Raw genomic sequence first — 26523 nt, 5'->3', positions numbered from 1 at the left:
GCCTTTATTCCATTATCTCGAAGTAATTAAGTACTGTAATCACGATTTCAAGAAGAAATCTTTGGTTTTTTTGAATTGATGATATAAAAGCTTAAAAGTTATTACTTTTTCGGGTCTTTAATTTATTTGCTAAAATTGAACTTTCAATAAAAAAACTTTGTTTTTTGCAGTTATACTATTTGTTGTCATTGCAGATTATAAAGGTTTTCTTTTCTTCAGACTTAAGTAATTCTTTAATTTTATAACCGAGCTGTATTCTTTTATGTATTATAAAATTAACTAATTGCTTTTTTTTTTCTTTTTTTTTCTTGCATTTCAAAGTTGTTTGTTACAAAAGCAATCTAAGATTTTTTTTCGTTACATACTCAAATCATTTGAAATAGAGTTAACTTGTGTACTTAAGTAAATATCTTCATTTTTTTATTGTTAAAATGCTGTATTCATTCATTAAAACCTATGTTCTTGGTTAGAAAAGAGCTCCCTATGAATGGATGTCAAATGGTTTCATCTGTTTTGCATAAATATATCAATTAGTTATACAAGAATAACTACATTATTTCTATTCTTTCATTATTACTTGTTATTCTTGCAACAATTATTATAGTGTTTGAAAATTTAGTTCAAAATAAAGAGTGATTTTAATAGTTTCTTAAAATTCTTACGCTAAGTGGTTTCTGGAAGTAAAGTTTTTTTTTTTTAATTTTCTATAATCTTTCCAAGTATATATAAAAATTTAATATACTGTTTTGTAGGGTTTTCCCCCCTCCAAAAAATCTTTTTTTTTTAAAACAATTTTGTTAAAAGTAGCATCTTTTTAAAATAGTTCTTTAGTTCAACAACCTTACACAACTTAAAACGTTTAAAATACTGCATTTTATACAAACATACAATGGATTTCAAGTAGAGCAAAGAAAGAAAACTATTATCATTAATAACGTAAATCAGGGAAATTTGGTGAACTTAATCAGGCAAAAGTCAGGGAACTTTTTTTCACAGTTCCTGTCGCCACCCTGTTTAATTAATTCTCGAGTATAATGACTTTATTTATTTGTTTTTGAAAACTTTAACTGTATTGAGTTATTAACATAATTTTTTGTAAAAATACAAAATTGTAAAAAAAATATGAGCATCCAAATTTTTAGTTCTTCATTTGTTTTTAAAGTTAAGGATTTGTAAAAAATCTTTTTTTTAAATAAAAATTCAAGTCCATTTTAGAAGAATAGTGTAGTAATTTTCTATGGTTCTTGTGTATTAAGAATATAAATTTTAAATTGAATCATCATTGCAAAAAATATTTAGCATATATTTTTGTTTTTGAAACAGAATGAACTATGATTTTTATGGATCCTTACTTGCCAAAGAAAGATGTTACAATTTTATCCCTTTATCACAATGCTGATATTTTTTTTCCACATGTTAATCAGAAGAGTGGCGATGTCGATGTTTCAGAAACATCTATCTTGTTAAAACATTGGTGTTTTAATTTTGAACATCTTTTTTTCAAACATGAATGTTTTTTTAAAAGATGTCATACCACTTTGTTGAGATTGTAGTATCAACAAAGGCATGTTGGTCAAAAATTTGAAAGAAAAGTCTTGTAGCATTATGGACTGACAAAATGCTGTTTTTCACACTGCAAGGAGGGAGGGAGACTTAAATCAAATGAGATTTCTTACAATATGCTCAGATATGCTAGAATGGTTCTAGCATATATCTTGCAATAGGAAAAGTTGCTAAGTAAGAAAAAGCGTAAAAAAAGTGCTAACAAAAAGTTTTAAGCAAAATAAAATGTTTGCATTGAAAGGGAAACAAACTTTTTCACAACACAATTGCAGAGATTTAAAAATAAAAGTTTAATTGGAAATATCTGGTCTTTCAAAGCATTTGTAGTTAAATGTTAAGTTTGTCTTAACTTAACCCAAATTTTGATAACAATTATTTTTAATGTTTTAAAGCATTATTTGGTTAATAAAGTAAGTGTTTACAGTAAAAATTTTATTGTGTCAATATTAAAAAACATAAATTGACATTCATTTTCCTAGAATTTTTTCTAAAATCGACTGGAAAACCTTCAAATGTGGAGGAATTTCATTTTTGAACTTCTGTGGCAACCCTGTGTTTATAACAAGATTGGGTTTTGGACTGTCGAAAACTGGTTTAGGACAGGACAGGTGCCAGGGGCGGATCCAGACAGAATTCTCGGAGGGGGCCATTTGGAAAAATATGATGCTTTGGAAATTTTTGAATATTACAAATACCAATATAGAGCCCACCTTTAACCAGAGCATTTTTTAAGGAATTTTCACTAGGCGACACAAGTTTAACCTGAAGGCTATAACCGTCCCAATAATTTTCCTCTTTTCTTAACAAATGTATACATTTGTGCATATATCGTCGCCTCAAAGTGTTATTCCTGTAATCAGTACAGTTTGTTTTGAGGGGACTGTATAAAACTTCTGATTGAAGAGGAAGCCGGTATGAACGAACCGTAAGTTTTTTTTAAAAATTAACTCTGAAGTAATGGGGGCCGGGGGGTTTCTCCCCCGGAAAGTTTTGAAATTTGTAGTCTTGAAAACACATTTAGACGATCTTTGGTAATGTTAGGGGAGAAGATATTGGGTGGCTCTCCCATGTCTATTTTTCGAAAATGTAGCTTTAAGAATGCAGTTTTGGACAATCTTTGATGACGTTAGAGGGAGGAGAGATTTTGGGGGGGGGGGGGGCTCATCGAAGGAAATTTTTCTGATTTGTAATCTTAGAAATTCATTTTAACTGTCTTTCGTAATATTAAGGACTCAGGTGCCACTCCATCCCCCGCCCATTTTTCGAAATTGAAACTTTAAAAACGCAAACTTTATCTCCAATAATATTAAGAAGATGGAGGTCTGGGGGTTCTCCAACAGATTTTTTTTGCAATTGTAGAGCTAAAAACGCAGTTTAATACGATCTTTTCGTGAAGATATGTGGAGGAGAGATTCAAGGGCTCACACTGAGAAATTTTTCCAAATTACAATTACAGTCTTAAAGATGCATTCTAATTATCTTTGGTAATGGTAAGGGAGAAGAGGGTTGGAGCACTCCCCCGGAAATTGTTAGAAATTGTAGCTTTTAAAGGGTTTTAGACGATTTTTGGTGATGTTAAGGGGAGGAGAGATAAAAAAACCCATCCCAGGAAATTTTTCTAATTTATAGACTTTAAAGCGCATTTTAGACTTATCTTTGGTAAGGTTAGGGTTTGAAGAGTTTCGGAGGTTATTTAGAATGAAAAAAAAAAATTGATTCAATTTTTTTTTCAATATAACCTAGGAAAGAGGGTTTTAAAAAACTACTTGAAACTTCCTCAGTGTAAGTTTATGACCCCTTGGCATTATTTTTATATTTATGTTAGATTTTGAGGAATAATAAGAATTTTTTTAATATTTAGCTCTAAAAAAGATTTTTAACTATTTTTGAAACTTTGTCATGGTGACCATGGCCCCTCTCTCATTGTTATACTTTGTTTTTCCTTATTGTTATACTTTGTATGCATTATAAGGGAAATTTTTTGCATTTTTGCTCAAAAAAGGGGATTTTAACTATTTATGAAATTTTCTCGGAGGGGGCCATGACCCCCATGGGCCCCCTCCCTGGATCCGCCCATGACAGGTGCTTTTATTGTCCAAAACTAAGCCAAAGATAAAGCGGTGTAATTGAATCAATTCGTATTTACTGCAATATTCGTAAGGCATAAATATAGATATTAATGAGGTTTAATTAATGTTTAGTTGATAATATTTTTCTCAAATGTTCATTTAAAAAATATTTTACTAAAAAAATTGCCTATAACTATTACAGTAAAATCCTTCCTAACGGACACCCCTCTTATGCGGACAATTTTTAATTCCCCAGTTCCAATGCAAATAACATTATTAAACCCCGGTCCTGTGTACACCTCTCTATTGCAGATAGAAAAATTTGTCCCGTTAGTGTCCGCATTAGAGGGATTTTACTGTACATAAACTTCCTTGTAACAAGTTGCTAGAGTTATGAAGAGAAATTCACAACACTACCAACACAACTAATTCCAGTCCCATTTATAACTCAAAGGAATGTTATTAAATGTGCAATATTTAAGTGCAAGAAAAAAAAAAGCTTAATTTTTTTCTAATGGTTTTTGCAAATAAGTTTAGCATGATGTTATAACGAAAATTATTTTTTAAATCATAGATTAGAGAACAAAAAATTGATGGTTAAACACTTATATTATAAAACTTGTGCTGTTCTTTTTTAGTTCATATTTTTAATATAATACTTTCTGTAACTACACTCCTGTTTGTGAAAATTGAAACACAAAGGAAGCATCATAGTTGAATGAAATTTCATACACAGTTGAGTGGTTGTGGTTAGTGATGTGGATCGGGTAAATACCCAGCGGGTAGGTAAATATTTTTTGGGTATTTACCCGGGTATTTACCCAAGGCCTGGGTAAATACCCAAAAACTGGGTATTTTACAAAAATTGCAAAAAAGTGAATGGGATTTTTTTTAAAAATCTAAATGTGAAATAATTGGTAAAACTGATAGATACATATATGTATTACACAGTTTATAATATTTTTTTCTTGAAAGACTTGATGAAATCATGAAAGAAACATATGGTGAACCAAAGAATCTTTCTTTTCAATGTCATAATTGGAGAAGTATAAGCAATTCATTATGAACTTCAGGATTTCAAAATCACAATCTAGGTTAGACATATCCAAAATGAAAAAAAAGGAAGCATGAGGGATGTTTGGAAGAATAAACTGAGAAGTTATTAAGACTATCGTGTTATTTATTTTATTGATATTTAAGTGATAACATGGAAAATATAGAAACAGTTTTCACATTAATAAGCAAAAAAAGCAAAATATTCTTTTCTGTTGCCTTGCTCATTTGCATTTGCTCCCCTGTAGGGTGGGAAGGTAAATATTTTTTTTGCGTATATTTCCGAAGGCAGGGTAAATCCCCTAATAATTGCGCATTTTGCAAAAAAATTTTAGGTGGTATTAAAAGGTGACTATTTTCTTTTTTAAACATAAATCCTAAAATAAAAGATTAAAAATTTTAAATGTTTATGTTTATTATGTGTGTGTGTGTATATATATGTGTGTGTGTGATACAGAATACACCTGAACAATTGAACTAAGTTTGGAGGAAATTTCTGCATAAGATATAGGTAAATAAATAGTAATAATAAATTGAGCGACATTTCGTTACATTTTGATGTCATGCAGGGACATATTGCTGCGTTATAAAAGACTAGGACCTTAAAAAATTGATGTTTGCTTTTTTTGTAACCAGTTAATCTTTTTACTTTTTGTAGAATGGCTTTTTATATCTGAAATTTGGCCATCGACATTGATCAGGCATATCCAACACATTTAATGTGAATATCATATTAGATTGCTAAGCTGTTTCACACAATAATTCTTTAAATATGTGATCAAAATACAATTTTTGTGCAAAAATTTATTGTTTTGTATATTGTTGGTTGTATACAGAAAAGTATTTTAGTTGAATATAAATTTTTGAAATAAATACCCGGGTATTTACTCATTTTGGGTATTTACCCGGGTATATACCCTGGGTATTTACCCCTAAAAATAAATACCCGGGTATTTTACATCACTAGTTGTGGTACAAATAAATGATTACATTTTCAAACCAAACAAACAATAAAAAGAGATAGAAATTAGTATTTTGTGTGGCAACCACGCTCCTCAATAAGAGCTGCTACACGACTCGGCATGGAGCGAAACAAAGTTTGAATATCTGCCTGTGGAAGAGTATTTCATATTGTTTGTATGCGCAACCAAAGTTTGTCTGTCGAAGCAACAGGACTAGGATCACGAGCAAGATGCAGCCCAACAAAATCCTACACTTGTTCAATCGATGACATATCCAAGGAATATGCAGGCCACTTGAATGTTCACATTGAATAAATGTTTTAAACAGTCAAAAAAATAATATTGACACATTTTGTTCTGTTTTTGATATTTTCTCACAAAATGTAGTTTTGGACACAAGGGTTTTGAACAGGATGGTAAAAACCTTGCCCACCCTGATGTCATTTGAACATATGCATAAAAATAAGGAAATTTAGTTGCTAATACCATAAAAAAAAAAAAAAAAAAAAAAAATCAACTCTTGCATATAAATTGAAATTTAAATGAAGAATTTAACTTCTATGTAACTAGATTGAAATCAGTAGTATAAATGTTAAATGTTCTCATTAAATAAATGTTCAATATAAAACATTGCTTTGATACATTTTATTCTGTTTTTGATGTTTTCTCGGTTCTCGCAGAATACAATTTTTCTAAAATATAGTTTTGGACAGGACGGTAAAAACCAGGATTTTTACCGTGGTTTTTACCATAGTGTCCAAAACCTTGCCAACCCTGGTTTGTAACAATATAAAAGTCATTTGAAAGGTAAATTTTTTATGAACAAAAAGTAAAATACACGTTTTTAGTTACATATACCGGATTCCAAGTTGTCTTGCAAAATGTCTTTAAAAAGATCAATTTTTTTAAAAAACTTTCAAATACTTCTGGCTTTTTGATCATGAAATGTCAAATATACTGCTAGAAAGCATGTTTTCCCCTGATTAAGAATCACTAATAACAGATGCTTATATCAAAATACAAATCTGATTACAGAGGGAAATGTGAACTCACATCACAAAACTTGGCGGCCATATTGATGATGTCATCAACACCGTTAGAAGGCCAGAAAATTTTGTATCCCTGGCTTTTTGAACTCATCTACCTATGTATTATCTGAATCCAAAAAGGCGTACTGGTACCCAGCTGTGAAATTTTTTCACAACCCCACTAAAACTTGTTTTCTGCCTACAGGCTTGAACAGTGGTTGGAAGTAGTGCGTTACTAGTAGCGAGCTACTGTATTAAATATATTTTTAGTAGTTTGTAGTGAAGCGCACTACTTTTCAAAAAAAGTAGAGTAGCGATTAGTTCGATACCAAAAAAAATATTTTGTAGCGATTTCTGAAAACTACTTTTCAATAAAGTTTCAAAAAAAAAAAGTGTTTTCAAACGAATCTGACTGTGCAAGTAAACCTTGATCAGATTCGTAAGACTCTGAAAAACCTCAGACATAATATTTTAATGCAATACGTTCCATCTGTTGAACGCCATTAGTTTGTTTGGCATTGAAACTTTCACATTTCCCCAATTTTCCCCATGAATAGAGCATGGCTTAGAAAGAAAAGAATGAGGGATAACTGGCAATTCAGTACCGCGTCTGTTTTCTGGCAGCAGAAAATGTCCCTTGTATGAACATTTTGGATGTTGATGAGGATACCTAAAATATATGGAAACTACTGTAAATGTTATAGAATGGAATGATATTGAACTGCCCTGGCCGGCTAATAATAAAGATTACAGTGTTACAGAAATGTACGATATAATAAAAAATTTTGTTTTATGCAAACTTTACCTGTTAAGCAAAAAGGTTTCAGAATCAATGTCATCTGCATATAATCGAATCTCAACTTACGCGAGGGATGCGTTCCAAATCTTCTCACATAGGTTAAAATTTCTCATTGTGGAAAAGTATATCTATCTATACGATTTTTTTAATGAACATACCAATTATTTTAGACAGTTGAAAACACCCCTCAAACTGTTATAGCTCATTTCTTAACTTCACCTTACCGAATTTAAACATAGAGAACTGAAATTTTACTGTATTTAAAAAAAAGCTGTGTTATTGAATAAAAATACTGTTAGGATGCATAAAACCAATGGAAGAGAATGGTATAAAATGAAATAGTACGGTACATATAGTAAGTAGCAATAATAAAATGCAGCATTACAATATAATGTACAGTAGATACAGAATTATATTCGAAACACCTTTTAGTTCAAGCAAATCGAAAATCTTTCCATTTCTTTAGTTGTCAGAACCTTTCTATTTTTTCTTCCATTTTCAAACTTTAGATAAACAGTCTGCTTATGTGAAGTTATGTTTCAACAACTTCTTATTTCGAATGAAAAAAAGTGATTTGTACATTAAGGATGTGATGTTTCGACTTGTGGGGAACTTCTGCTTTCAGTGATGCTAAAGGGAAAGTTCATTCACAAAATTAATATTTAGTATCCAATAAAGATTATACTTAAGCCCTGCAATTCTGTTCTGAAAATTTTCATGTTGTGGGTGAGGAATTCGCATTAGCTCCAAAGTTATTTAAAAACTAATAAACTTTTCAACTAATAAATTATTAAATAAACTATTAAACATTTCATGGTTACTCGAGAAGAACTCACTATATAGCCAGTTTCAAATCGCGTTGTAGCCAAGTTCACTATTGTTTAAAATTACACATTGAAGTAAAGTAAGCATTTTTAGTTATGTTTCATATTTCAGATGTATTTATTAATATTTGATTATAAGCACTAGTACTGTTTTTGAGATTTTTCCTATTTCTTTATTTTTTCTTTTTTTTTTGCTGATTGAGTGTTGATATATTAATGTAATAGAAGTCGATTATTAAATATTGTAAGTTTTTGTGGTTATTCGTTAAAATTGAAAAATACTTTTATTTCATTTTATCATTGGCTTAAGAAGGGAGATGGTGTCCAGGTCTGGACCCCTAGCTTGAAGTTCAAAATCTGTTAATTAACTCCTATCTCTTTATATTTAAAAAAAGTAAGGTCAAAGAAATTCTATGGCAGGCCTGCACCCAGGAGATTCCATAGCACCCACAGCCTTGAAGTTTTCACAAAATTACTTCTAGCCCCAGTGGTTTGCACCTGTTTTTTTTTTTTTTTTTTAAATTTTGAATTAGTTTTTTTTTTTTTGTAATTAATTTTTTAAGCCCAATTTTCGCCTAAAGTGCTTATTAAAGGGGTGAAAATTGCTTGCACACCTATATTACTTGCACGTTAATATTATATATCATTGGAAAGGGTGAAATTTTCTGCATTCTACGCAGTTTGTTTCAATGCTCTAACTTAATTATGGCTGGAGTTATTTGTTTTTAGCTCGATTTTTTTAGGCTTTGCTGAAATTTAGGCACCACTTTCTTCATTAAATCTATCAGTAAAAAGTGAAGGAATTGTCCCACAGTTTTCATTTTGACACCACTGGAAAGAGCGACTTTTTTTATTCCTGACCTAACTCATTCTTTGGTCGAAAAACTAAGCTCCTATCTCCAAAGGAAAAAAGTTACAAGCTGTTTTAATCAAGTTCGAAAAATCTCATCCTCATTCGAATTATCGATGTTTTATTCGGCATTGCCATAGTTATGTCTTTTAGATTCATTTGTTTCTTCTTTCTTATTCACAAGTTTTAAGGGTTTCAATTTTGACAAAAAATCTTAGGCTCAACTCAATTTAAGCTCCGAGGTAAAGAGCAAAATATATTACTAGAGATCACGAATATGAAAGCGACTTTTCAAACGTACAAAATTGCAGTTTTCCAATGCTCAGGAGCTCCTTAGCACTTATGACTCTGCAATTTGGTACAAGTTATTTTGAAACCTGGGGAAGGGGTGCTTTTTGTTCCATAGGGAAGTCATAATGCGTTTTCAATCTGTTTCTTTTTAATTGACGATTTAAATCTTTCCGAATCAAATAAGATGGTGGAGCAATCTTCAGGGTTGGTAAGCGCCAGCAAGCAGGGAGCAGAACCCCCTAGTAATGAAAATTATAGTTTCTCTTTTGTTTAAAAGATGTTTTTTCATCATCTAAATCAATTTTATGCATATGTATGTCTATCTAAAATTTAAATCAAATTATGTCCGCATCTATCTAAGGTTTCAAGTAGCCGAGTTGCACTTCTTGAATTAAATATTCACTGTCAGGAAAGGATAAAAATTTGAAGTTGAAGTCTTTTAACTTTTATATCCTTTCTTGCAACGAATATTTGTAAAAATCATAAAAAATGTTTGGATTGACAAATTGGTTCAGTAAAGGAAAGAAAAAATAAATAATTAGTAATATTCCATGTTCAAATAATCCGATTTATCAATTTAAACCATTTTTTGAATTTTTTCGTTCAATACTCGAGAGGTGTGTATGTGTACGCTTATTATTATTATTTTTAAGTAGCGACTACATTTCAAAAGTAGTTTGTAGTTGCTACATTTTGAAAAAAGTAATTGTAGTTCGCTACAAAAAAATGTAATTTTTCCAACCACTGGGTTTTAGTACACTTTGGTTGCCATTTGCTTGAATTGTGAGAAATTCATGACCATTCTCATAGGTGCTTGCTGAGTTTTAGTTCAGCTACTGGTCTGTTTCAAGACTTCAGTTTTAGGACTAAAGACTAACACAATAGACCTCTGATTCCAGGGCTTAGTTCAGTTGTGCCCCCTTTCTTTCATTTCTGGTCATTTTGAAACATTGAAAATTGAATGTTGTGTTTAAAATTGCAGTCGCCTGTTAACTCGTACGCAGTAATAAAGTTATGTATGTCATTTTGCGCTTAAGTTTCGTATTTTGTTTCACCTTGGCTACAATAGAAATTTGCCTAGCTTGATTGGTGATATCCACAAGTACATGACAACGCTTGAATTGAGAACTTGAAGCTGTTGAATGTCGCCAACTACGAAATTTTTAGTTCTCAATAACGATAGTTAAATTAAAATTCCCAAAAGTAAAAAATGTGCCAAGTAGCCTTAGTGGGAAAAATGTACCTTTAAGGGAAAAGTACCTTGCAAACTTATGATTGCTTAGAATTTTTCTGTATTTTTTTGTATTTCAAAGCGAAGTCAGCCCTAATCATCTCGGATTGTCTACAGTTGAATGCATACAGTGGAATTTTGTTTATCCAGCCCCGTTTATCCGAATAGCAGGTTTATCATGATCAAATTTAATTTTAGAATGTTTGAAAAAATGTTTTACATTTGCACAAATAATAATCTCAAGTTATGACAGCTAAACTATGAGTATGCTAAACATTCGCTTTTTATTTTGAATAAATGTACAGCTAATGTATAGATTGCGCAATAAATTGTAGCAATCTAATTATAATGGCGTACTAGGCGCATCTGGAGACGCATCTGAAGCTAAATTAAGAATGATCAAGTGTTTAACTGAATAATATAAAGTGGATTATGTGAAACAATCCAAAGTAATTTTATTACAAAGCATTGTTTTTCCCTACAATTAAAAGTATGTCTGCTTTTTAAGGTTTTCTTTCGGTTATTTTTCATTCTACCCGGATTATCTGGATTTTTGCTTATCCCAATTGCCTTTGGTCCCAATTAGTCTAGCTAAATGAAGTTTGACTGTATTAGTATTAGTGAACTCAATAATCATAATGTCAGTTTTAGTAATTGAAATAGTGGAAACAGTTTATTTTATTGTGTTTTATGAATTTCGTTTTTCTTCTTTTTTATAGAATGTAAAGTTGAAATCATCATTGGGGAAAGAAAAAATGTGTGCATGAGACAATTGAACAGAAAATAAGTGAATTTAGGTATCACATATTGAAGAACTGCTGCTTTTCAAGTTTTAAGCTTTTTAATTTAGATTCTATCCGTAAAAAGGTCAGTTTAACTTTTTTTTATAACAATAAATCATTTTTAATCTTAAGTATCACAAAATACTAAAGAAAGGTTACTTAAACATTTTTTAAAAAATAATAAAAATCTTTTTATGCAATAATAATTAATCTTGACTGCTTCTTAAAATACAGTTGCACCAGATTTTAGAAAAATTCTCTTTTAATGTACATTTATAACCAGGGTTAGCACGTTTTTGACTGTTAGTGGTTTTAACCCATTTTTACTGTCCAATCTCCGTCTAAAACTATATAGCCCAGTAAATTTAGGATTTTTTGCACCACAAATTTATAATTAAGAAATATTTTTGGAATTAGTTCCTTATTGCATGTAGAGTAAATCCTAAACAGTCCCCTAAGTTCCCATGTGAGCTTCCATCCAAAGTGACATATAAAAAATGGGCGCCTAGTACTTTTTGTTTTCCTTATATCTCGGTCAAAATAAGATTTTTCATTTCTAAAATAACCAGTATACGCTAAAAGTAATACTGTTTCGATATATACCCTGAAATAACCAATAAAAAAGTTGAAACAATTGTTTTGATACCAAAAGCTAAAATTTCTATTTTCTGCATTATAAGCCACAAAACAAATAAGCTTCTAAAATAAAGAAGAATTTTCAAAACAGTTGCAGAGTATCATTCATTTAGTTCTTTAAAAACTGCCATGCAATATCTTTTGAAAAACCTGTAAAATATATGAAGTGAAAATAGTAATGTCAGTAAAAATCTAGAAAAAAAACATCGTTCAGCATCGCTATCATCTTCCAGGGGCTGGCCAGAGAAAATTTGGGTCCGTTAACAGACCCTTCACAAAAATCCAATCAACCAAAACAGACCTTTCACAAAATCACGATCAACCAAAACAGACCTTTCACAAAATCACGATCAATCAAAACAGACCCTTCACAAAATTCTGATAAACAAAAACGGATCTTTCACGAATTATTTATTAAAAGAGCTAATCTCAAATCAAAATAACGCAGTATATTTCCGTGTATAAAAGCGATAATGTTTGGAACCTTTTTTAAAGTTAAATTATAGGGATCAACTTACACAAAATCTGCTAATTTTGCAAAAGAAAAAAAATTGGTGCTCTTGTGATGCTCCTGCAAGCACCAAATAAATACAGTAAAAGACTGTTATAACTTTCACCTTAAAACCATAGCTTTTGTGTTATACAGGATTTTGCGTTATATAGATCATTTCACAAATTTTGAAACTAATATTCAGAATATGTCTATATATTAGCACTTCAGAATGAGTTTTATATGCAATGAGTATTAAAGCACCAATATTACAATTAGTTATTCACCAATAAATATGTTTCACAATCAAAAGAAAGGGAATTATCCTGCACTTCTGCTAGCTTCATCGTTTGCATAACAGCTGCATTTTCAAGAGCCATCTGCTGGTATTTTTTTTTTTTTTGCTATGAACACTAACTTTCATTTTAAAACTTTGAATTAAGATGGAAAGTTGAAAAACTGTTTCAAAATTTAATTTTCCTAACAATTTTTATGTTTGCAAGACAAAACAGAGGGAGTTTTTTAACTTCAAATTGTTTTGTTTATTTTGAAAAGTTGTGCGGTTTATAGAGAATTGCGTTATATAGGTCGGTGTTATAACGGTCTTCTACTGTATAATACTTTTGTTGATTTCTTTGAAAGAAATTAACAGCTGAAAGTCAGTTTGGTTTACAATTTTGCTTCTTTGTTTTATGCAGCGTCGTTGTTGTAAACTCGTCAACCTCCTCTAAATAGGTGTGGTAAGTACTTTTCTCCCCACTCATGATTTAATAAACAATAATATACAGTGAAGTGAACTTAGAACTGTAAAGGATAGTAGGGGTGGGGGGGAAATGTGATCGCTTCAGATAGGGTTACCAGCTTCAAACTTAACGCACTTAGCGTCTGGTGGTGTGATTGATGTTAACTTATTTTGGGAGAAAGCTGTATGGGTTTGATTTTTCGATGCTAAAAAGGCTAATTAACTTCTAATAAATAAACTCTTTTATTTATTATGAGTCACAAATTAAAATGCTGAATCAATTCTAAGTAATTTTATCGAAAATATTTATTTTACAAGCCGTTTTTATACGGCTTGTAAAATAAGCCGGTTTGTATAGCCGGTTTTATACTTCACTTTGAGGATTGCGATCTCTTTGCATCCACTTTGGGAATCTGATTTTTCGAATTTTCGATGTTTAGTAAATTTATGTTTTGTTAAGAAATAAACAAACAAAATATTTTTTTATTTTTGTAAAAATCACGGAGTTTATAAGTTTTAAACAAAATTCTGTGCTCTTTAACAGTGTCTTGGGTCAAAAAAATTGTGAACCCCTGCCTGAATTTCTTTGTTACAGTTATCATAAATACTATGCATATACAATTTCTAGAAAATTTAGCATAATGAAGAATGGTAAATGAATATTGATACTTGAAGAGCTGCCCATCTCCCAGAGAGCGATTCCGCCCCCCCCCCCCCCCAGAATGCTTGAAAAACACTTTAAAATGATATTCTCAACAGAAAAGTGGGGAAAATCTCAACTTTAAGTGTCAATGATGCAGTTTGCGCTATCTCAAAATTCTAAAATTTCGTTTTTACAAAAAAAATTTTTTTTTTGCAGAATTGATTTTTTACAAAAATAATTGAGTTTTCACAAAAAATGGACCCTGTGAAAAATCCTGGACAGACCCCTGTCATCCTCATCTTCAAAATTGGACACACACTGAATTTTCACATGTTTCACCTAAACAATGCATGCAAAACTTGGAACATTAAGGATCTGCATTTTCATTGGCATCTGAGATCAGTCTCACATAATTATGGTTATTTTGTAGTCACAAAACATAATATAAAAAAGATAAGGAAGAATCCGGAAGTGACGAAAGCAGTGTGCACAGTTCACTTTCTTTCATAACACATCTCCATTCAATTGGATTCATGTTTTTCTTCAGCCACTGTTGTACTAGAGGATAAACACAAAGTTAATGCTGTGAAGCTGCTGCAGGGTCATTCCACGTCAAATCAACCACAAAAATGGGATTTTAACACCCACCGTCTCGGAATTTGATCAAACTTTGTATACTTCATCCCTTTATGGTTACAAGCAAACCCCTATTTTTTTTCTTTCAGTATCAATGCGTTTTAATTTTATAGCCCTTTGAAATTTGGCGATTTTACATTTTTTGTCATTTTCGAGACACTCAAACTGAGATGTTGTTTATGAAAAAAAATGATTTCTTGGTAACTAATGCTATAATCTTTTTGAAAATTTTTACACTGACTTTGAACATGTTGATAAAAAAATATCTTAAAAATATTATTTTGCACAAAATTTTTTTAAAAAATTAAAAAATTGAAAATTCTGAATTTTTTTTTCAAAAAAGGTGTTGGCAAAAATTTGAATTTTAACAAGAGGGTCAGCTTTAAAAATCATGATTTTTTTTTAATGATCATGAATATGTACTCTAATTTATTCCATGAAACACATTAGGGGACTTTAAGGGATTCTGCCCCTCCCCCCACATTCTGGAAAAAAAGCATAAAACATCATGCAATCTTTTCCATATTCTTTAAAACAGAATTATCAACAGTTATGACAAAAATTCATATATACTGTGTGTTGAATATGGAACTTAAATATAAAAAAAATATTTAAGCTTCTATTTGATTTGAAATAGTTTAAAATATGTCAAATCAACCACAAAAATGGGATTTTAACACCTACCATGTCGGGTTTTGATGAAACTTGTTATACTTCCTTATTTTGTGGTTAAAAGCAATCCCTTAGTTTCTTTTGTTTCAATCTCAATGTATTTTGATTTTATAGACTTCTGAAACTTTTTGATTTTGCTTTTTTTGAGCAATCACGATTGCTTATTGTTCTCACTTGACCGTTTTTGGCGTCCGTGCCTTTTGCAGCTTGGACCAGGCCTGCAGCACCACCGGCGGCGGCGCGGTTGGTCCTGAGCACTGTCCCCCGAAATCCACTTTTGCTGGGCGGTGGCGTCCATGTCCCACACACACGAATGCCTACACACACACACACACACGTTTTTTTTTCTGTTTTTTTTTCTTTTTTTTTTGTCATTTTCAAAGACACTAACTGAGCTGTTGTTAATGGGAAAAAAATATTTCTCAGCTACTAATAATATTACCTTTTTGAAAATTTTCATAAAAAAATGTTAAGACTGAATATTTTTATAAAAATATTATAATAATCTAAATTTATACTAAAATTTTTTGAAAAATCAGAAAGTTAAACTTTTTTTTTTTTTGGTCAAAAAAAAACATTGTTGAAATTTTAAATTTTTAACATCAAGGTCAGTTTTAAAAATCATGATTTAAAGAAAAACTGATCATGAGTATGTGCCCTAACTTTTACTATGAAAAAAAGTTATGGGTCTTTTAGGGATTCTGTCCCCTCCCCCAGAGCCGGATTTGGAAGTGTGGAGGCCCCTAATCAGGGTTCAAAAAGATCATCATACTTTTGAAAATATCCGATACTTTGATATATATCCGAATATTTTGATATTATGTATATAGCCGATATTTTCGATTTTTTTTCACCCGTGGAAGTTAGGATATTTTGTAAAAATTTTATTAGGGGCCCCTTTGTTGTGGAGGCCCAGGGGCAGTAGCCCCGCCTGCCCTCCCCTAAATCCGGCCCTGCCCTCCCCCCCCCCCCTAGAAACAACGAAAGCATAATAGAAAAAAGTTCTTCCATGTCTTTGAAACAAGAGTTCCCAGCAATTATTTAAAAATTTAAATATAAAGTGTGTTAAGTATTGAACTCAAACATATTAATTAAATATTCAAGCTTTTTTTTTTATTTGAAATAGTTAAAAATTGTTTAAAATATAGACATTCTGAAAATAAGATATCATGAAATTCAAAAGTTGCAGACAACAATATCTGCATACGGATTACTGCATTTTAGTCCATACTACTTAAAACAAAAGTAAGTCTTAACACCAATTCCTAGTAGTAAACAATAGTAGTCCTAGTAGTATACAATTAGTAATAATATGTTCTAAATAAGGTAAATTACCTTTCCCCCTCCCCTCATAGCAAATAAAGAAATAAATTAGTATTTATACACCTCTCGTATTCAATGGATTTCGATATTTTTTTTAGTTACAATTGGAAAACATTATTATTGGCATGGAAATTTTTTTTTGTCCAGATTCCCCCCTCCCCCTCCCCCCAGCTTAATGACATAACTTGCAACTTTTCCTCAACTTACTGGGATTCTAAAATTTTAATTCCTAAAAATCTTCTAGCTGTATCACTTATACTTATTAATGCTTAACATTCACATTATGAAAATTAATTCCAGTAAATGAATTCTCTATTCTTTTTGTTTTCTTTCTTTGAAAAAACATAATAAAATCAATAATAGATTTGAAAATCTCGTGCGGAATAAATACATAATTGTCGAAAAGAGATGAAAGCTTCTTGTTAGTCAGGTCTGCTGAAGATAACAAGTCCTGCTCACACTGGTTTAAAAAACAAGTAATGGTGCCTTTTTTCTCTACACGCCTCCCATGGGGTACATTTTATCCTACCCTATAAGAATTGCACTAACAGCACAGAGTGGTTGCTGACTCCCTTGGATAAAAGATAGAATTCTCTAAAAGAGCTTTTCTAAAATTTTGAGAAAAGGTCAATATGAAAGAATGAATTGAACTAGAATAGCAATTGGATGTTGACTTATAGGGGTTCTAGCAAAATGTGTGTCAAGTTAGAAAGGTTTTCGGCCGTTGAAGTTAACATTTAGGCAAACCCTAAGAAAAATAAATGTTGAGTTACCTGAATTATCAGTGTGTGTGTCCAGCTACTGAATTTTCACTGTATTTAAATTGGAATATATATAAGGTTTATAAATCATTTGTACAAAATAAAAAGTGGTTTAAAAGAAAAAAAAAAGTGTTAAAGCAATTTAAAGCAAGGGCATATATAAGGAGGGGGCTGAGGGGGTGTAGCATACTCGTAAACTTGTGAAAAAGCTCGACATGAAAAAATTTTCCTGGAGTTTAGGTTGTCATAAAATCTGAACAAAAGTAATTCAAAAGCTCGTACTTCGTGATTCTATTGTAAAAATACTTGTTTTTAATGGATTATAGTTGCACAGCATAAATATGTATTTTCTAAAAGAAATTGTCATCCGAAGTGGCTATCAAAAACCTTCAAATGAAATATAGCCTACTTTCAAAGCGCTATAGCTCAAGTTTGTCACCTTGCTTCTTCTTTTTGTTAAAACCATTAGGAAGAACAGATTTTTTCCTTTCAAAATAAGTTTTTTTTTTAGCTGGTGTTCTTTCATTTAAGGATAAAAAATTGAGCTTGAAATTCTGTCTCTCATAGCGAATTGCCATGTTTAAGAGCAGGTTGTGGAATATTTTATTACACTGGAAGCCTGAAATTTTAGGGGCTTAAAGTACTTTTGGTTGTCAACATGTTCTAGTATTTTTATGAATTTTGAGTTCATTAACTTTTGTGTAGCACGCATGCAATGTTGCAAGAAAAACACAGTGGAGAAATTTTTTCCTGGATTTTAGAATGTCATAAATTCTGAACAAAAATGATTCAAAGCTTGTACTTTGTAGTTATATTGTCAATATACATGCTTTTAAGCGGCTATAACTGCAGAGCGTAAATATTGATTTTCTAACAGATATTGGCATCCAAAGTGGTGTCAAAATCGTTCACATGAAAAATAGCTTACTTTTAATGTGCTGTAGCTCAAGTTTGTCACCTTGCATCTTCTTTTCATTGGTACCATTAGAAAGAACATTGTTTTTTCTATAAAAATAGTTTTTCTTTCCGATGGTGTTCTTTCAGATAAGCATAAACACATGAGCTTGAAATACTGTTTGTCAATAGAGAGAAAATCTTGTTCTACAATAAATAAAGAATGCTGAATGCCATGGAAACTGACTATGGATTTTGCAACTGTTAATTGGTCAAAAAAAGATAAATAAAACACAATTTCTGACATAACAGTTGCAAAATCATTAATTCACCATTCTTTATTTATTGTGGAAAGAGAGTTTCTCACTAATCTTAATATATAAAAATCTTTTGTTCTGGCCCCGTCCTCAGGCCCGAAATAGCGGGCCTGAGTGCCATGACGCGTACTTCAGACACTGCAACTTTGAGGGTAAGCCCGATGAGGAGACGATTGACCCCTCTGGACCAGAGGGGTCAATAGCCTCCCCGGCTTTGAAAATTAATGCTTCTTAATGTACGATAACGTACTTTTTGTAGTTTTTCATTTAATTTTGCACTGGGTACATACCCTTTGCCCCCCCCTCCCCTCAAGCTTCACACTGGATTTACCTGTTTATCGGGGGTCAATTTGGTAGGTTTTAGTCTCTTTTTAAGGAGAAGGGTTTCAATCCTTAGAGGAGAGGGATGTAGGGCTGAAATTTTGCGCAGTCTGCGACATTGAAATTTTTAGGAGTGGTTTTTGAGACTTCCTTTATGTCAATTTTCGGAGGGGGCGGGGGGAGGTTTGTGGGCTCTTTTATTAGACAGATACTCCGTATCATTTGAGAGGGTGTGCCATCACCCTGGGGGGCGGGTTTGACTTTTAAAACGTGAAGTGTTTTTTTTACAGGGGTAAAATCTAGAAGGGGCGACCCATTCTGGCTTTTAGAAATTATTGTTTACATTTAAATGAAGTTTTTGCTGTTAGTAGTAATACTATGCATTGGTTACATGCCCTTTAACCCCTTCTCCCCTAAGGTGTAAAATTTGAAATATGGGCCTGAGAGTTATGATGCATACGTAGCCACTGAAAGTTCAATTTACAGGGTTCAATTGCCCTCGCCCCCTCCTTGAAAAATTTTATATTTTACATTCAAGTGGAACTAGTTTTCGTTGTTTTCCGATAAAAGTTGCATAGTAATTAATTGAGTCTGTTTTTGGGAATAAATTTAATAGATACATTTAATAGTCTTCATTGTGGGTCTCAATTCTTGGGAAATGCAGATTCAACGAGAGCTTGATTTCGGTGGCCTTCAAGGGATGTATGATTGTCAGCTACCATGTGATTATTTCGAATGATTTCGGACACTTATTAAGCAAGAAGTTGATAATGTAAACAAGTCGAGAAATCGCAGCTCTGCGCAAAAGGGCTCATTTGTTCTTGTTTATAGCTTTGCTTTTTTTTTTTGCTTCTGCTGTTGATAGTAGGGTTAGTATCTGACTTATATAGGAGAAGGGAGGGAGGGTAAAATATTTCTCGCTATGTTTTACAGAGGATTGGGATTCTTGGAGCATTAATAATCAGGGGTCTGTCCAGAATTTTTCACAGGGTCCGTTTTTTTGTGAAAAATCAATTATTTTTGTAAACAAAATTTTTTTTTAATTTTGAGATGGCGCAAACAGCATCATTGACACTTAATGTTGAGTGTTTTCCCTCTTTTCTGTTGAGAATATCATTATTTAAGTGTTTTTCGAGTATTGGGGTACGGGGAGGGCGGCATTGCTGTCTGGGAGATGGGCACCCCTCAAGTATCAATATTTATTTACCATTCCACATTATGTTAAATTATACTAGAAATGTTATATGTATAGTATTTAAAATAATTGTAACAAAGAAATTCAGGCAGGGGTTCAGCATTTAACATTTTGAACCAAGACATTGTTAAAAAGCACAGAATTTCGTTTAAAACTCATAAACTTCATGATTTTTTACAAAAATATAAAAATTTTTAATTGTTTACCTCTTAACAAAGCATACAAAACATCGAAAATTCGAAAAATCAGATTCCCATAGCAGATGCAAAGAGATAGCAATCCTCAAACTAAAAACATCAAAAGTATAAAAACGGCTGGTAAAATAAATATTTCTTATAAAATTATTTTAGAATTGCACTTTAGAGTCATTAATGTCTGGACACAGTTGAATAAAAAAAAATAAAAATAGAACCATCGATTCAGCATTTAAATTTTTGACTCATAAAAGAAAATTGAATTCTGCTTTAAAAACTTAAAATAAGCGTTGTTACAAAAATAAAGAGACTTTTCATTTATTTGCATCCTAATAAAGCGAAGTTAGCTTAAAAAAAAAAGTATGATTTTTATATCGAATGTAAAAAGATTGCGCTTTTCAAAATGTAGCTATCTAAAGAAAAAAAGATAAATAAAAGAGTTTATTTAAAATTAATTATCCTTTTTAGCATCGAAAAATCAAACCCATATAACTTTCTCCCAAAATAACAATTAAACATCGCCTACCAGACGCTAAGTGGCGATAAGTTTAAAGTTGGTAACCCTATCTGAAGCGATCACATCCCCCCCCCCATCCCTACTATCCTTTGCAGTTCTAAGTTCATTTCGCTGTATATTGTTGATTAAATCATGAGTGGGGAGAAAAGTGCTTACAACTGACTTTTTCAGAGAAGTTTGCAACAACACCGCTGCATAAAACAAACAAGCAAAATTATAAACCAAACTGACTTCAGCTGTTAATTTCTTTCATAGAAACCAACAAGCATTATATTTATTTGGCCTTAGTAGTTATTTATCGCTGCTTGCAGAAGCTAGGAGCATCGCAAGAGCGCCTTTTTTTTTTTTTTTTTCAAAATTAGCAGATTTTGTATAAGTTGATACCTCTAATTTAACTTAAAAAAAGGTTCCCAACATTATCGTTGGAAATATGCTGCGTTATTTTGATTTGAGATTTACTCTTCCAATAAACAATTTAAAAGATCCGTTTTTGTTTATCAGAATTTTGTGAAGGGTCCGTTTTGGTCGGTCGGGATTTTGTGAAAGGTCCGTTTTGGTTGGTCAGGATTTTGTGAAAGGTCCGTTTTGGTTGATCGGATTTTTGTGAAGGGTCCGTTAACGGACCCAAATTTCCTCTGGCCAGACCCCTGATAATAGTACAACTTTAAGTGGAGTTTTTTTTTCATTCCGTACGTATGATATTTGTAACTATTCTTGTTTGCGTATCATTTATTTTCGTGTGTGCATACTCTAATAATGTTATATTCGTTATACTTTTAAAATGTTGATTAGTAGTACATTTTTTACTCAACTTAAAAATTTGGAGTCATTTTTTTGAGATGCTTATTTTTTTTTATTTTTTAAAAACTGCTGAAACTGCTTGGGCTGGCAACAGTCCATTTCGAAACTTTGGGTCCCGTGGCTCCGCTTCATTTTCTTTGCGTTGGTCCTCAAAAAGGGTTAACTAATTACCAAGTTTCTCTAAAAAAAATCAGATTATTCGATTTTCAAATCATCTGAAAGTGTCGCTCGATAACGAACATTCAACAACAAGCAATATATTATCTAGAGGTGCCCACGAGAGGGTAGGGGGGGCAGTCCATGGTGCAGATAGCGCCAAAATGACGTTTAAATGGGGAGGGGGTAACTCCAGAATGCTTTTGGTCTTACTTTAGGAGGCTCTTGTTCTGGTGGGTTCTCCGTCGCGTTTGAGGAGTGGGTTTCCTCACCCTTAGGAAGATAGGCAGCCTTGTATTATAAACACACATCGTTTAAACGTTTCATACACGTAATAAAATGGTTGTTACAGCGTAACAACCGTTTTAAAATGTTTACTCAAGGAAATGTACTATCTGGTTAACCCCATTCGAAAAAAGCACCCGAGAAGATCTTATTTCAATCTAAATTAGGATGTCCATTCGTTCTTGTGAGCAACGGGACCCCTCAAGATAATCACCTTCCCCTCCAAGTAGGATAGTCCCAAAAAGAGCAAAGACCCCTCAAAAATTTGAATTACCCGGTTTGAGCCATAGCGTCTCCCTCCTAGCGATAACCTCTGCGAATGAATCAATTGAAAAGTTAACCACTCAAAAGGTTTGTTTAATTTCTCAGGGTCACATTCGAGGGGGGGGGGACGTAGGAGGAAGGTGTCCCCTCCGATTTTTAGCTAAACTGTTCCCACTTTTTAGTTTCAATATATTATTAATGTAAACAACTCTCAAGTTAAAACCTGTTCGTGTTGCCCAATCACATGTCCATATTATCATTATCCCCCACTGTTTAAAATTTTTTTGATCTAAATAACTGTCAAATGCAAAACAATATGGAAAGCAGTTCTCTACCTGTTGTTTCAACATTTCATCAACGGATTACACAACCTATGCCCCCCCCCCCTAAACCCCCTCAAATGATATAATTCCTTAATAATTTTTGTTCGAAAATATATCGTTCGATTATAAAGAGATCTCTCGATAATTGAAAATTCGACACCAAACATTCAATTATAACCCCATCATAAATAAAGCACGCAAGAAGCAATCATTCGATTTTAAAACCATTCCAAATCCATCAATTCCAAGAGCGATGACGCACCACATATGCAGGGGCGTGCACAGAAATTTCAGGGCTTGTCACAAATGACTTTGATGTGCCCCATCTATATTGTTTACCCCGACGTCCCTAATACATTTCACCTCTCATTTTAAAAATCTCGAGCCCCCTTCAGGCTCGGGCCAACAGGTGTCCCTTTTCTCCCCTCGCCCTGTGCACGCCCCTGCACGTCTGGAGGTCTCCCCCAAAAGCGCTACCCCGAAAAGAGAAATTCTCCTGAAAATTACAATCTCACAGTTTGCGTCTTAACTCCCGTCCACCTCTCCTGGTTGTCACCCTGTGCGAATGAATTACACGAGAACTAGACAAGTTGCTTTATTAAGAAATAAATAAATACCTTTGTACCAAGAAGTAACAGGAAATAACCAACTTTTGTAGCACAAATATATAGATTACTGCAGACACGTTTCTGGGGTTTCATTACTCAATGGTGTAGTCGAAGGTGGACGTAAGGGAGGGGGGGAGAGGTTCCCTCAGGTTTTAACTAAAGTATTCCCCCTTTTAACATGAAATATAATTTTAGTTTTAATGCCCCTCAAGTTAGAACCTTTTTAGTGCCCCCCAATCTTTGCTGACACCACCGGGACACACCACCCATGTCAGTCATAGATCCGTCCATGTGTTCATTCGTTAACGCCTTTCTCCCAAAAATGTATCATTGGGCTACCAAATCATCCCAAAGAATCATTTGATAATCAGGCATTCGACAGCATAGGTAGAATTAATTACAACACTATTCGAATGCAAGCACAACACACCAACTTCTACAACAAATATTCGAGAAGCAAATCTTTGATTATAAAATCATTTAGGCCGCAGGGGTATCCATTCCTCAAGTGTGCTGGCGCACCTCTTCAAAACGAACTCCCCTCCCCCTTAAGATTGCCCTGATCTCCTTTTCCTGTGCAATTTTTTTCTGGAAAACAACAAAAACCACGCCCATTTATATGTTAAAACATTAAATTTTCAGAGCCATCCCTCTGACAGGGGTGCCAACCCCCTAAGAGCAAGGGTGCACCCTCTCCTAAATTTCGCAAAGACCCCCCCCCCCCAAAAAAAATGTAAGAAATACCCCTCAAAACAACGCTTTTAAAAATTTAAATGGCGCAGCCTGCGCCATGACCCCTTCCCCCACCTGGGTGGGTACCCCTGCCTCTGATCCACTAAATGACAGATCTGTCCCGGTAACTGAATCCTTTCAGAAGTCAAAGTTCAGATTATCAAATCGATTGAGAAGTACACTGCTTGAATGATTGACTTCTCGAGAAGTCACAAAGCGAGAACTCAAGCAGTCCATCGCTCGAGAACTCGGAAAGAGATACTCGAGCAGTCCATCGCTCGAGAACTCGGAAAGTGATAATTGAGCACTCGAGCAGTCATCGCTCGAGTACTCGGAAAATGATAATCGAGAACTCGTGCAGTTCATCGCTCAAGAGCTTGAGATGCGATAATCGAGCTCTCGAGATGTGATAATCGAGAACTCGAGATACGTTAATCGAGAACTCGAGTTGTGATAATCGAGAACTCGTAATAATCGAGTTCTCGAGTGATCTTTGATAATCGAGTGATTCAATTATGAGAACTCGATTATGCCCATCACTACTGTAAACTACCTACTTAGATAATGTTGTAACATTCTGGGCTGTTGTGCCGTGGTGTGAGTGTTGTTTCTCCATAAACCACGGCACAACAACCTGGAATCTTACAACATTATTGACACCGGCTGTGAAAGCCTTCATTCTTATACCTACCTAGAGTTTTCTAAATAGCAATGTTCTGCTCTAATTAGTAATGACTAAATTTAGTACAATTAACTAGTAAAGGGTCCGCACTGAGTATTGGTCTATGAAAGGGGTCATCAATAGAGTTTGAGAATCTCTGCTTAAAACAATGCAGCTTATATATTTTTTGCTATAAAAATTTCTTTAATCCTTTTCAGAATAAAAAAAAGAATAAGAATTAAAAATAAACAGAGCTTATCAAAATAAGTACCATGGTTGTTTGTTTGCACCACATTGATTTTAACCATGGTTTAAACCAAGTTGTTTAAAAAAATATTGCTTTTTCGATTTTTTTTTTAAACTGAAATGAAGATTGCTTTGCAATCTTATTTGATTCGCTAAGATTAGAATGAATCAGACTAAAAATGCGTTACAAGTTTTGTTTAGAACAAAAAGCATTTACTGCTACAAATTTATTCTATCTGCTACTAATTTATTGCATTTCTATGACAAGGTTACCTTGGCTTTAGATAACAAAAGTGTGTGAATGTTGTTTATATTGATTTTCAAAACGTTTTCGATAAGGTACCGCATGTTGCTCTTCTCAGCAAACTAGCTAATATAGGAATAGGAGGAAAAACCTTTCTTTGCGTTATGAATTGGCTGACTGGAAGGAAATAAAGAGTAGTTGTGAGAGGAAATTATTCTAAATGGAGTGATGTTTTAAGTGGGGTTCCTCAGGGATCAGTTTTATGGCCTCTTCTGTTTATGTTTATTATTTATATGAATGATATTGATGAAAATATTTCTGGAAACATAAATTGTTTTGCTGATGATGTAAAAGTTATGGGGATTGTAGGGAATGAGGAACAAGTAAAACAGCTTCAAGAGGATTAAGTTGGCGGATAAGTGGGGTATGGCAGTTAATGTAGGGAAATGCGAAGTGTTACACTTAGGTCATGGAAATAAGCATACAAGTTCTTATTTACAGCAGAGACACCGATCGGAGCTTAAAAGTGATAGGGATCATTTTAGGCTATTTTAAAGGACTGGGGTGGTGGGGGGGGGAGGGTATAGTAATACTTAAGTTGTCCTTTCTGACTCAGAAAAGTTATTTTGTCCTTTTGAGTGCATTATGAAAACTGCTTAGTATTTTTTAAAACATTCTGTTATTTTATTCTTTTTAGTGTATAAATGTATTTCAGAAATAGAGTAATGTTGCCATCACAAAACATCACCTTATTTTTTCATATAAATGCTCTGTACTGAAATGAAAAAAACCTATATACATGTCTAAAACTTTGAGCAGTTGGCACTAAAAATTAATCCTTGTTCCTCTCTAGGATTTATTTGTTTGCTAATTTAATTAAAACCTTTTAAATATTAAAGGTTTCCCAAACTAATTTATGTTTCAATACATACAATTGTGATAAAGATCCTAATATATCTCTTTACTTAGCCCCGTTATCGATTATTGGCATATATGAGTGCAATGACAAGGAATATATTTCATCCTTGTTCTAGAGAAGTTTTGATTCAAAATCTTCATTATGATTACTATCTTAACCCATTCCATAACCAGCCCGAAACCCCTTAACGCGCATGCCGCAGATAACGAACGGAGTTGCTTTTTGCTACGTTGTACTTTTTTCCCCGTTTTGCTATCGGGATTTTAATGTTGTTTTTGCTGTTCAGCTTGTATTCGAAAATCGCTTCGCTTTATTAGTTTTTTGGCCCTGAATTAAATAGTGCAATAAAATACAAGGTTGCTAATATGTGCTGAAATATTCCTTAAATTTACACAGTACATAACGGGAAAATAAACAATAGAGGATAGGACAAAAAGCAATTATTTTTATAACACTAATTATTTTATTCAATTATTTTTTTTTTTTTTTTT

The sequence above is a fragment of the Uloborus diversus genome, chromosome 1 (genome assembly GCF_026930045.1).
Source record: "Uloborus diversus isolate 005 chromosome 1, Udiv.v.3.1, whole genome shotgun sequence".
Taxonomy (NCBI): domain Eukaryota; kingdom Metazoa; phylum Arthropoda; class Arachnida; order Araneae; family Uloboridae; genus Uloborus; species Uloborus diversus.
This window is presented reverse-complemented; position numbering follows the sequence as displayed.